At 41.0% G+C, this 11355-nt stretch overlaps 1 protein-coding gene across 1 annotated transcript in view; it reads right to left on the bottom strand.

Annotated features, from left to right (window-relative positions):
• Positions 1-10122: 10122 nt before the first annotated feature.
• pim3 (Pim-3 proto-oncogene, serine/threonine kinase) overlaps positions 10123-11355 on the bottom strand; it is a 5344-nt gene continuing 4111 nt past the window's right edge. The window contains exon 6 of the mRNA XM_078419787.1: positions 10123-11355. This exon is cut by the window's right edge and continues 264 nt beyond it. The gene's annotated coding sequence lies outside the window, so the exon portion shown is untranslated.

The raw sequence follows: 11355 nt of genomic DNA, 5'->3' as shown, positions 1-11355 counted from the left end.
CAATCAATGCATTTACAGTGTATAGGTACATGATAAGGGAATAACGTTTAGTGCAAGGTAAAGTCAGCAAAGTCCGATCAAGGATAGTCGGAGGGTTATCAAAGAGGTAGAGGTGTGTAGGGGGTGGATGAGAAAGTAGGATAACATAGAACTATTGTGAATGGTTGATCTATGGTCGGTATGGACCTGGTGTTGCCGTGCTCTATCTCTGAACTAAACTAAACTAAATTATTGCAGGTGTCCCATTTTTGCTGAGCTTGTGACAAACAGACAACACTTTCAGTGCCTTTCCAATAGCTGCTCCTCCGCTATGATCAGCCATAGGCCAATGATTATCCTCATACCGACACAGCAGAAAGACATTCTGCCCATTGGATTCTTGCCAGCTCCTCGGGAGCAATTTGATTGATCCCATTTCCCTTCTCCTAATTCCCCTAATTCTCTCTCACACATTGCCACCAACACCCCCCTTGCTTTTTTTTCTTGTCATTAACTTCCACTCAGGGGCAATTTACAATAGCCAATTAACCTTGCAGCACATCTTTGGGATATGCAGGGAAGCATCCGATGGAAAAGCAAATGGCCACAGAGATAACGTGCAAACTCCAAAGGCAGCACTCATGGTTGGGATAGAACTGAGGTTCTCCATAGCGGTGAGGCACAAAGCATCACCACTTATGAGCAAGGAGTTACATAATTCACAAGTTGTCAGAGTAGAATTGGGCCATTCGGCCCATCGAGTCTACTCCGCCATTCAATCATGGTTGATCTCTGCTAATCCCATTTTCCTGCTTTCTTCCCATAACCCTTTACACCCGTTCTAATCAAGAATTTGTCTATCTCTGACTAGTAAATATCCACTGATTTGGCCTCCACAGCCCTGTGTGGTACTGAGTTCCACAGATTAACTACCCTCTGATTCAAAGGTGATGATTCTACAGGTGCACCCTAGAAACCATCTTATCAGGATGCATCACACCTGATGCATGATGCTCTGCATTAGCATCAGACTGACCTAAAGAAATTGCAGAGAATTGTGGATGCAGCCCGGCCTATCATGCAAACCAGCCTTGTCCCCATTGACTCCATCTATACTTCATACTGCCTCGGGAAAGCAGTCAACATAATCAACCCCCCCTCACACCTTAGTCATTCTTTCTTCTCCCCTCTCCCATTAGAGAGAAAATACAAAAGCATGGAGAGATAAAACACCAGAATCAAAAACAGCTTCTTCCCCGTTGTTATCAGACTTGAATGGACCTCACAGATGCTAAGAATATATTCCCAATCAACCTCATTGTAGTCCTTGCACTTTTTAAATGATATATTCTGCACTTTCCTTTCTCTTTTGCATATTTATATAGTCAGCCACCTAACTAGTTTAGTTTAGTTCAGTGATACAGCATTGTAACAGGCTCTTCATCCCACCAAGTGCATGCTGACCATCAATCACCTGTTCACACTAGTTCAATGTTATTCCAATTTCCCACTCCCTACACACTAGGGACGATTTAGAGAGGCCAATTAACCCACAAACCTGCACGTTTTTGGGATGTAGGAAGAAACCAAAGCACCCGGGTAAAACTCATGAGATCACGGGGAGAAAGTCAAACACTGCACAGACAGTACCTGAGGCCAGGATGGAACCCATGTCTCTGGTGCTGTAACCATCTAATTCCAAGGATCCTGGGAAACTCATGGACCCTAAATCTCATGTCAATGTTTTTCCATTTAAGCAATAAGCAAATGTCTGGTGACAATCTACGTTTCCTCAGAGCAGAGGTTGCAGAAACAGAGGCTAATTTGGTGCAGTGAGACCTAGAAGAAGCATCATTGCCTACTGTCCCACTTTTTAATCCCACTATTTCCTCCTAAGTCTTTTTCTGGTCATTAAAACCCAGCCCGTTACACATTCATGCAATTTCCTGGCAATTCGCTTTCTCCAGGCCTTCTAGAGTAAATCCTTTCATTTGGATCATGTCCTTAATTCCCATGTAAATTGGAATCCAATTAAGGAATTCAAACAATGTAAAAAGATCTACAGTTATTAAGTACCATCTTATCGACACGTCTGTGTCTAGGAAGATAACCAATTGTCTTGAAATGGCTGTTTTAAAGTTGTATAAATTATTAGTAAGTAGTAAAATGTATTTTGTTTCCAATTTGCACTAAAGACCGATTACCTATTGATGTATTGAATCAATTATCATTGTTTACTCAAATAAAAACCTGAAATGTTTTCTTGTGAACCATTTTAATAATTATCATAATTTTAACATTTTATGTCACTTTGGAGAAACTACTTGTTTTATGTAATATTGATGGAGATTATTAAAGAATGCAACAACTCTCTAGGCTATTTAATAATAACTAATTCCACACATTATGTTCTTCGTAACTGCTGCAACGCGATTAAGATTTGTCAGTTTTTGAAAAATGTGTTGGGAAAGTAATAGAAATTTGAAAAGAAATTGTTGAATGCAGAATTAAGCCTGAGTGGGATTTTTCTTTTGCAATCCTTTATCAGCAAAATAAAATTAGTCGGACCTCGTGGGTTTGCATTTTTGTCTACATATGTTTCCAGGTGATGAAGATGTACTGCATCTATCGGTTAATCTGATTCATCCACTTGCCTTTCCCAAAGGAGTGAAATTAATTTGAAAGGTTTTATGAGGTGTATCAGGATCGATGCAATTTCATATATGCATTTTGTAGGTTTTGTCACATTGCCTGAAGCAATTAAAATGGAACCAGAGAAATATGCACAGACATTAACTGGGTTAGTTATAACAGGCTTCCTCATAAGCTGTATAAAATCTGAGACTTTTCACTGGTGACCAACATCAGTCATGTAAAAGTTAATGATGATATAATTTGTACTGGCTTAACAAAAATGATGACATCTATATCTACCATGAAGGACATGGGAATCCACCTGAATCCTTCAATCTATCACCTGCAAGCTCTTTCCCCACCCATTCCGCTACTTAAAGAAGTGTTCCAACCCGAAACATCACGTCCATTTCCCTCCTGCCTGTGATTTAAGTAGTTTGTTACTTTGGGCAGGACATGGAAGTCAGTCATAAGGTCATAAGTGATAGGAGCAGAATTAGGCTATTCTGCCCATCAAGTCTACTCCACCACTCAATCATGGCTGATCTATCTCTCCCTCCTAACTCCATTCTCCTGCCATCTCCACATAACCCCTGACACCCGCAAGAGTGAATTCAGGAAAGAGAACAATGATATCCTGAAAGCGTATTCACATCACAAATGAGGAGCTCGTAGCTCATAAATATGGATAATTCTCCAGGGCCTGATCAGGTGTATCATAGGATGTTATGGGAAGCAAAGGAGGAGATGAAAGGGCCCCTGGTAGAGATATTTGTATCTTCATTAGCCATTGGTGAGGTACTCGATGACCGAGGGATGGCTAATGTTGAGTTTTTATTTAAGAGGAGCTGCAAAGACAACACAGGGAACTGCAGGCTCATGAGACTTACATCAGTGATGGGAAAGTTACTGGAAGGGATTGTGAGGAACAGAAGTTATTTGCATTTGGAAAGTCAAGGACAGATTGGGGGTGGTCAGCATGGCTTTCTCGCAAATTTGAGCGAGGAGGAGACCAAGAGGATTGATAGAGGCAGGGCAGTAGGCATTGTCTACATAGACTTCAGCACCTTTGACAAGGTCCCACATGGTAGGCTGGCCCAGGATATTCAAATACATGGGGTTCAGGACAAGATAGCAAACTGGATACAAAACTGGTTTGGTAGTGGAGGGGAAAGAGTGGTAATGGAGGGTTGACTGTCAGATTGGAAACCTGTAACCAGTGAGTGTCACAGAGATGAGTCATGGGTCCCCTGCACTTGGTCATATCTATATTAACGATTTGGAAGAGAAAGTAAGTGACATGATTAGTGAGATTACAGATCACCCAAATGGTGGTATAGAAACATAGAAAATAGGTGCAGGAATAGGCCATTCGGCCCTTCGAGCCTGCACTGCCATTCAATATGATCATGGCTGATCATCCAGTTCAGTAACCTGTACCTGCCTTCTCTCCATACCCCCTGATCCTTTTAGCCACAAGGGCCACATCTAACTCCCTCTTAAATATAGCCAATGAACTGGCCTCAACTACCTTCTGTGGCAGAGAATTCCACAGACTCACCACCCTCTGTGTGAAGAAATGTTTTCTCATCTCGGTCCTAAAAGACTTCCCCCTTATCCTTAAGCTGTGACCCCTGGTTCTGGACTTCCCCAACATCGGGAACAATCTTCCCGCATCTAGCCTCTCCAACCCTTTAAGAATTTTATATGTTTCTATAAGATCCCCCCTCAGTCTTCTAAATTCCAGCGAGTATAAGCCTAGTCTATCCAGTCTTTCTTCATATGAAAGTCCTGCCATCCCAGGGATCAATCTGGTGAACCTTCTCTGTACTCCCTCTAAGGCTAGAATGTCTGTCCTCAGATTAGGAGACCAAAACTGCACACAATACTCCAGGTGCGGTCTCACCAAGGCCCTGCACAACTGCAGCAGAACCTCCCTGCTCCTATACTCAAATCCTCTTGCTATGAATGCTAACATACCATTCGCTTTCTTCACTGCCTGCTGCACCTGCACGCTTGCTTTCAATGACTGGTGCACCATGACACCCAGGTCACGTTGCATCTCCCCTTTTCCTAATTGGCCACCATTCAGGTAATACTCTGCTTTCCTGTTCTTGCCGCCAAAGTGGATAACCTCACATTTATCCACATTATATTGCATCTGCCATGCATTTGCCCACTCTCCTAATCTATCCAAGTATAGTGGACAGTGATGAAGACTGTCTAACGTTACAATGGGAACTAGATCAAGGACATGCACAGTGGATGGGAGGGGGGGGGGGGGGGGGGGGGGAGTTGGGGAGTGTGATTGAACATTGTCTTTGAGATACATGTGCATCTTTTCCTGAAAGTGGCAACACAGGTGGACACTTTGACATTGAGAATAGGAGTTGGAGCAATATGTTACAATTGTACAAAACATTAGTTAGGCTGCACATGGAATATTATGTGCAGTTCTGGCTGCTCACCTGTAGGAAGTATGTAATTAAACTAGAGAGGGTGCAGGAAAGATTCACAGGAATGTTGGCTTGACTGGACAGCTAGAGTTATCAGGAGAGGTTAGACAACCTGGTGACCCACACCATTTGGTGACAATGCATCATTCCTCAGTTCTCTGAGTTAAATTCCATCTGCCATTCCCTTGCCCCTCAGATCTTTCCCCTCTCATCTTAAAAGTCTCGACCTGAAACATTATCTATTCCCTTTTCTCCAGAGATGCTGCTTGACCCGCTGAGTTATTCCAACATTTTGTGTCTATCTTCAGATTAAACCAGCATCTGCAGTTCCATCCTACATATTTATATTGTACATGGTTTGTCAACTGTCTGGCATATTGTAACAAAATTGCATAAACTCATTCAATGGAATGGCTCTTGGTTCATAGAATTATCTCTGACCAGCAAAGGCCATGCAGTTCAAGTCTACCATGGCTCCAAATACCCCCCGCTTCTGTTCCTATTCCCTTGCTCTTTCCTCCTAAGCCTCCAAATTATTTTGTCTTGGGTGAGCATCCAATTCCTTCTTGAAGAACTGAGTAATGTCTTCATCATCTTCTCTAACCTGAAATTCCACTTTTTCACCACATCCCCTCTGTATCTTAGTACTAAATGTTTAACCTGTGTCTCCTGGTTCTTGCACCATCAGCTAATGGAATCAATTTTCCTATTTGACTAAACCAGCCATAATCTTGATCACCTCTATTAAAAATCCTCTCAACCTTCTTTGGTCCAAGGAGAACAAACAAAGTTATGCAGGAGAGGGCGGCTGAAACTCGACGCTGGCTTTTACTGTATTCTAACCAGGCCGTAGGAAGTCCACGACTGTCTAAGTGGAGGGGAGGAGAGAAGCAGTCCAGGCCAGTGTGCTCATTCTGCAAAGACACTTGCAGAGGTTTAGTTTGCATGTTCTCAGTTAAGGTGAAGTGCTGCAGAGGTGACCTTGAAAGATTTAGTGGGTGGGTGAAAGCGCTGGGAACTGCGCTCCTCAGTTCACCTTGCAGCTGTGAAGGTGTTTTAAGGGCAGCTGTACAGAAAACTAAATCATTTAAAATAAACCATGTTGTGCATATTTTCCTGAAAATAGATACACAGGTTTTACTGCTACCTACACCTGCAATTCTCAAGAGCAAGTTTTTTTGGGATAAGGAACCTAGCCCCCAATAGCACCACCTGCAGTGCACAAGTACTATTGCAAGTAGGGCTCGTTTGAGCAAGCAAAATTGTTCAGTCAGCATGACTACTGGATTTAAATACAATGAAAGACAGGCAAACACCATCTAGTCCAGTGTAAAAATAAAATCAATTGCAATTTACATTTTAGTGTGGAATATTCAGACGAGTCCCTTTAATTTGAAGATGTCCAATATCATTGTGGAATGCATCTCAGAAAAGAACATCCCATTTATATTCAAATGCTGATCTCTCTGATGGTTCTCCCAATGCCCACTGCCACTAAGCACAGAGTACTGAACGCTCAGAGTTGTGCTGAATTAGTGCGGGATCTTCAGCGCCTATCACTGCATTAATGGTGAAATGTGACCAAACTTTTAGTTTGAACCAAACTTGTAGACTTTGTGAATGAAAACCATTGTGATGGAAACCATTACCATCGAAAGCTTTTGATTTTAGGATTTCTATATAAGGTGTTCCCAAGACGTCAGGATGTTCCGTGTTGTTACCACCAAAGAAATGACTCACTTGTGGATAAGACCCCTATTGCACACGAATTCCACAACTCTGCTTTGCAACAATTTTCCGGGCAGCTTGCAAAACATTAGCAGGTTCAAACCACCTTCAACTAATCAGGTCAGGCTTTGGCCCCTGTACATATTTGCAAAACCCTACATTTTACTCAGCAGTTTAGTGAAGCAAAATAAACCAGCTCCTGTTGACACAATCCAAATATAGAGAGCAAACTGATTTAAATATAGTCCCCAAATCCAATGTAATGTCTTGTCATTTGCTCTTGTCACTGGACCTCATTTTACATGGAAAGAACAGTTGTTTGTTTTAAAGAGACTATGTAAATTGAAAAGGAAGATGTTTATAAAAGACGCAAAAAACTTGCAAGATCCTAGCAGTAAAATGGAGGCACTAAAGGCTGCAGATGAGAGAACTGCTGGTGAAACAGCATGTCAGGCAGCATCTATGGAGGGAAAGGGATATTTGACATTGCAGGTCAATATCTAGATGAAGGGTTTTGACTCGAAATGTCGACAGTCCATTTCCCACCATAGATGCTGCCTGACCTGTTGAGTTATTCCAGCAGCTCAACTTTTTTTGTGCTCGAGATTCTAACAACTGGGAGAAACCTCCTTGTGGCATGGGGATCTGTTCAGACCCATGGGAACATGAGAGCTCCCAGTGGAACAGCTCAATCAGCCTCATCCCCCTCTTGTTCTCCAGTAGGCAGAAACAGAGATCCCAGGGTGACTAAACAAATAACATGAGCTACGCTGATGGAGTATGAGAAGGAAACTACAAAGTATATTAGAAGGAACAACACACGAGAAAGGAATGTGGAGCAGTTGAAAATTGATAATGATTACTGTAAATGAAAGGAAGGGCAGGTATGTTGAGTAATCTCTGGTTATATTTACAATAAAGTATTTCGTCAAGGAAACTAAAGCTGAATCTTGCCAGGAACTCATCAAAATTGACAGTAAAATAACATAACGAAAATGAATTTACAATGACAAGGAACAGATGGTTTCCTGGAGTGGGAAAGGTGAAAATACCAGCAATCCCCTCACTGCTCTATTAGATTTGAAAATTGTTCACATTTTTCCAGTTTGGCACAGGGGAAGACTGGGGAATTGTTGACCAATTAGTGTAACACTTGAGATACTGAGAATAACCAACGTGACCTGTGACCAGTCACAAAAAGGTCATGCTTGACGAAATTGACCAGGAGGAAGTCAACTGATCTTTTCTTTCTTCTACCATGTATTCCAATTGGCAGATCATGGTTGGTGTCAACAAGAGTCTGTATCGACCCTCAACCTTTTAGCATATTTATCATCTAATAGTGTAGAAAGGAATATATCTAAGTTAACAGTGATAAAGAACTGTAAAGAGAATGAGGCAATATGTGGCACATTAATTTCAATATGGGACATTCCACTTTAGTCCCATACGGATGCTTCATAGTTTATTAGTTTAGTTTATTATTGGTACAGTGAAGTGCTTTTTGGTGTGTGCTATCAAGTTGGTGAAAGACTATACAGGTTACAATCAAGCCATCCACAATGTACAGATACAGGATAAAGGTTATAACATTTTGTGCAAGATAAAGTCCAATAAAGTTTGATTAATGATAGCTGGAAGGTCTCCAATGAGGAAGATGGGAGGACAGGACTACTCTCTAGCTGGTAAGAGGACAGTTCAGTTGTGTAATGCCAGCTGGGAACTATCCCAGCATCTCGAGGTATGCATAAAGTTTTTACAACTAGCAGGTTCTGAAAACAAATGTACATATAAACATCTGACTAATACAGAAAGTGATCAAGAAAACCAGTAAGATGCTAGCAGGTTAGCATTCACAGAGATGGGTGCAGTACTGCTTGCAGTAAACACAGCCCCGGTTAAGTAACACCTGGAGTAAACAGCAACTTTGGATAACACATTTTAAATGACCTTGGAGACTGCTGTATCAATTTACCAGAATGGAACCTGTACTCCCAAGGGTTAAATTACAAGGAACAATTACACAAATTAGGTTTGCACTCTCTAGAATATGGGCAGTTCAGGGCAATTTGTTTTAGATTTAAAGGTACAGTTTCACACAACTTAACAGCCACTGTCAAGTCTTAGGCAAGGGCCCAAACTAGTAAGTAGTAAATAGCCAATTCCGCATAAGGTGAAGGTAAAATTTGAATCAGTTGTTAGCTGAAATCATGCAATTGGCAAGATGGAGTAAATACTGGATAAATCATTGATCGTATTGCGTGTGTCAATCATGAATAGGGCCACATACATAGCTTGTCTCATGCAGTCTCAGCCATCATTTACCCTTATTACCCCCCAGTTCAGTGTATAACTTCAGACTCACTGGTAGTTGGAAAGTGAAAGGTACAAAAGACTCACTGGTAGACAATTCAACCCATGTAAACATGCAGATACTGAATGCTACCAAGCTTGTGACTTTTAAACAATAGACTAACTTAGATTGGTCTAAAGAATAAAGTGAAAGAACTGAACTTATGTTTACATTAAATCCCAAAGAGAATTCTGAACACCAGTTGATTTTAAACAAGGCAAAGTTGCTGCCACCCCATTTATATATTGCATCTCCCAAATTAGTTTGCTTCAGGTCCTGTTGTCCACTCCAACATTGATACGATTTTTTGTGGTTGCAGTTAGCGGTGGCATAATACATCGCTCTTCTCCACCAGCCTTTGAGAAGTGATAGTGAATTACCCACAGTAATGGGTTTTATGCTCCATTAAGAAGGCAGTTGAGTCAATAGCTGAGTTGGCATGTGTAGTTTGGCCTGTTTCCTTATCTGATGGACTTTAATTTTCAACCACAGGTATTTGCCTATGCTTTGAAACATGATTACCTGCCACCTTGAACTGAAGACCTTCTTCATTTACTCCCACTGTGCTGTTGGGTAAGGATTTCCAGGATTTAGACCCATGATGGACTCAATGCATCTGCGTTTCCACAGTAAAGCAGGTGGGTTTAAAATGACAAAATTGTGATTTGCAGTCATTATTCAGAAGATAGACACAAAAAGCTGGAGTAACTCAGCAGGATGGGCAGCACCTCCGGAGAGAAGGAATGGGTGATGTTTCAGGTCGAAACCCTTCTTCAGACTGGCCTCTTTTAACTATTTGGACTTTAAATGCCACTGCTAGCAAGCTGGAATTTCACCTCCTCTTGGTTGTTAACCCATTGTTGTTCTAACCCACTAACTTAACCACTGTAGTTGGAATATACTTTTCAAACACTTGCCCTTGAAGTTTACATAGTGAACATAGTGTCAGTCAAGACAGGAAACAAATTTTGTACAAAATGTGAACTTTAATTGAAATGCTTGTATAAAAAAATATGTTCTCCATCCATCATTTATTTCACACAGCTAAATTGGAAAAAAAAAACTCCCAAATCCAAGCTGCATAAATGCAACTAGATCTAGTGCACAAAAAACACAGCTATTGAAATAAATTAAAAAGGTCGACTGCCACTCTACCTTCCTAAGCCAATGATGGAGACTGTACAACTTCAATAATTTAAAACCTTTCAAACAGTATACTTTACACTTCTAATACAAACAGCCATGAAGAGCCTTGGTTGAACACCACAAAGTTAGAAGAAAATAAAATCCATCCATTTCCCTTTTTAAAAGGGTACCTTTTGGACACAAAGCTTCCAATCACTTTCCATGAGCATGACAAATGGACTGAAACCTGCATGGTAGATTTTTTTTAAATGCGGAAAAAAAAAGGAATGCAGAAATATCCTAGACTAACCAATCAAGCATCTTGGAAGCAGAACAGCAGTGTTGGAATTTTTCTCTAAAATAAATTAAACAAATAAATAGCCACGTGAAATTTGTGGACAGTCTAACTTTAAGAATACAAATAAATAAAAACAAGTATAATACATAATGAAACATAATTTACATTACATACAATGTACAGTCTTGAAAGTGTCCTTGAATTGCATTGATTGTGCATACAACCATGCCCCGATATGCCTTGGCCATGAACAAATAAAAGTCGCAGGTTGAGGGGAGAGGAGGGGGAAATCGAAATAGGGGGCAGCTATCCAGTGGTTGAGATGGCTTGGGAAAGGAAAATTATAAAAAAAACCATAGAGAGGAAAAACCAACATTGCTGGCAGACAGTTCTTGATATCTCTGTATACACCTTTGTGCAGGCCAAAGTATTCTGAGCAGCAGATAGAAGGGGAACAAAGTGTGTTCAAGTATCCCATCACCAGTGAATTAAAGCAGCTTTCAAAAGGCACTCAGAAAGCAAAGAACATTTAGTCCAGACTCTATGAGAGCAGAGTTTGCATTGTTTGGAGGTCACTTTTTGCTAAAAAATAAAGGTCAGTCATTGCTAAGTACTGGCCCATTTATCTCAAAACTCCAATGTTCCCAAAAGAAAACAAAATTAATTCAGAGCAGTAACCAGCAGTCAGATTTCTCCCCCACTTCCCTCCACACCCTCCTCCCCCCCCCCCCCATGTTCCCACCCCCACCCAGAGAACTGGATCAGAAATAAACCATTATCCC

The sequence above is a fragment of the Rhinoraja longicauda genome, chromosome 23, assembly GCF_053455715.1.
Source record: "Rhinoraja longicauda isolate Sanriku21f chromosome 23, sRhiLon1.1, whole genome shotgun sequence".
In the NCBI taxonomy this organism is placed as follows: domain Eukaryota; kingdom Metazoa; phylum Chordata; class Chondrichthyes; order Rajiformes; family Arhynchobatidae; genus Rhinoraja; species Rhinoraja longicauda.
This window is presented reverse-complemented; position numbering and strand designations above follow the sequence as displayed.